Source organism: Ursus americanus, unplaced genomic scaffold (assembly GCF_024610735.1).
Source record: "Ursus americanus isolate L20-20 unplaced genomic scaffold, mUrsAme1.1.p SCAF_94, whole genome shotgun sequence".
Classification (NCBI taxonomy): Eukaryota; Metazoa; Chordata; class Mammalia; order Carnivora; family Ursidae; genus Ursus; species Ursus americanus.
Genome location: NW_028273676.1, coordinates 528,211 through 530,775, shown reverse-complemented (window position 1 = coordinate 530,775; position 2,565 = coordinate 528,211).

Below are 2,565 nucleotides of genomic sequence, written 5' to 3'. Positions count from 1 at the left end.
GCAATGTTGTTTCTTACACCTGGGTGTGTGGCATTTTGTTGAGCTGGCTACCCCCACTTTGGATAGGTGTTCCACAGCAAGCACCTATTGTTCGTCGGAAGCCGTTTTTGCCCCAGGGGTCTCCGGGCTATGTTCCTTGCGGTTGAACTCCTGCTAGCAAAACCGCCGGGTTGAGGGAAGGGTTCAGACTGTGCCTGGGCCCTGTGGTCTCTTTCAGGTCAGTGTATGGCATTTCCTTCCCCTTGCCCCAGGCACCTGGGAGCATGTCTGCACGTGGAGAAAGACTTTCCCGTGGGAAGCCGGTTTTTGTCAAACGGGTCCCAGTGCTCTGCTCCTCTCTTTTCACTCCTGCTACCAGAAGCCCAGGGAGGATGGGAGGGCTTAGAACATGGCTGGGCACTGTGGTTTCTTCCAGAGAAGTGGAGGGCATTGGCTTTACCTTGCCACAACCACTTGGGATAGGGTCTGCACCTCAGGAAAACTGTCTCCGTGGGAAGCCGGCTTTTTGCAAAGGGGTCTCAGGGCCGTGTGCCTCGGCTGTCCCTCCGGCTCCCCAAAGCACAGGGACGAGGTGAGGGGCTTAGACCATGCCTGGGCAATGTTGTTTCTTCCACCTAGGTGTGTGGCATTTTGTTGAGCTGGCTACCCCCACTTGGGATAGGTATTCCACAGCAAGCACCTATTGTTCGTCGGAAGCCGTTTTTGCCTCAGGGGACTCCGGGCTGTGTTCGTTGGGGTTGAACTCCTGCTAGCAAAACCGCCGGGTTGAGGGAAGGGTTGAGACTGTGCCTGGGCCCTGTGGTCTCTTCCAGGTCAGTGTATGGCATTTCCTTCCCCTTGCCACAGGCACCTGGGAGCATGTCTGCACGTGGAGAAAGACTTTCCCGTGGGAAGCCGGTTTTTGTCAAACGGGTCCCAGTGCTCTGCTCCTCTCTTTTCACTCCTGCTACCAGAAGCCCCGGGAGGATGGGAGGGCTTAGAACATTCCTGGGCACTGTGGTTTCTTCCAGAGAAGTGGAGGGCATTTGCTTTACCTTGCCACAACCACTTGGGATAGGGTCTGCACCTCAGGAAAACTGTCTCCGTGGGAAGCCGGCTTTTTGCAAAGGGGTCTCAGGGCCGTGTGCTTCGGCTGTCCCTCCGGCTCCCCAAAGCACAGGGACGAGGTGAGGGGCTTAGACCATGCCTGGGCAATGTTGTTTCTTACACCTGGGTGTGTGGCATTTTGTTGAGCTGGCTACCCCCACTTGGGATAGGTGTTCCACAGCAAGCACCTATTGTTCGTCGGAAGCCGATTTTGCCCCAGGGGTCTCCGGGCTGTGTTCCTTGGGGTTGAACTCCTGCTAGCAAAACCGCCGGGTTGAGGGAAGGGTTCAGACTGTGCCTGGGCCCTGTGGTCTCTTCCAGGTCAGTGTATGGCATTTCCTTCCCCTTGTCCCAGGCACCTGGGAGCATGTCTGTACGTGGAGAAAGACTTTCCCGTGGGAAGCCGGTTTTTGTCAAACGGGTCCCAGTGATCTGCTCCTCTCTTTTCACTCCTGCTACCAGAAGCCCAGGGAGGATGGGAGGGCTTAGAACATGGCTGGGCACTGTGGTTTCTTCCAGAGAAGTGGAGGGCATTTGCTTTACCTTGCCACAACCACTTGGGATAGGGTCTGCACCTCAGGAAAACTGTCTCCGTGGGAAGCCGGCTTTTTGCAAAGGGGTCTCAGGGCCGTGTGCCTCGGCTGTCCCTCCGGCTCCCCAAAGCACAGGGACGAGGTGAGGGGCTTAGACCATGCCTGGGCAATGTTGTTTCTTACACCTGGGTGTGTGGCATTTTGTTGAGCTGGCTACCCCCACTTGGGATAGGTGTTCCACAGCAAGCACCTATTGTTCGTCAGAAGCCGTTTTTGCCCCAGGAGTCTCCGGGCTGTGTTCGTTGGGGTTGAACTCCTGCTAGCAAAACCGCCGGGTTGAGGGAAGGGTTCAGACTGTGCCTGGGCCCTGTGGTCTCTTCCAGGTCAGTGTATGGCATTTCCTTCCCCTTGCCACAGGCACCTGGGAGCATGTCTGCACGTGGAGAAAGACTTTCCCGTGGGAAGCCGGTTTTTGTCAAACGGGTCCCAGTGCTCTGCTCCTCTCTTTTCACTCCTGCTACCAGAAGCCCCGGGAGGATGGGAGGGCTTAGAACATTCCTGGGCACTGTGGTTTCTTCCAGAGAAGTGGAGGGCATTTGCTTTACCTTGCCACAACCACTTGGGATAGGGTCTGCACCTCAGGAAAACTGTCTCCGTGGGAAGCCGGCTTTTTGCAAAGGGGTCTCAGGGCCGTGTGCTTCGGCTGTCCCTCCGGCTCCCCAAAGCACAGGGACGAGGTGAGGGGCTTAGACCATGCCTGGGCAATGTTGTTTCTTACACCTGGGTGTGTGGCATTTTGTTGAGCTGGCTACCCCCACTTGGGATAGGTGTTCCACAGCAAGCACCTATTGTTCGTCGGAAGCCGATTTTGCCCCAGGGGTCTCCGGGCTGTGTTCCTTGGGGTTGAACTCCTGCTAGCAAAACCGCCGGGTTGAGGGAAGGGTTC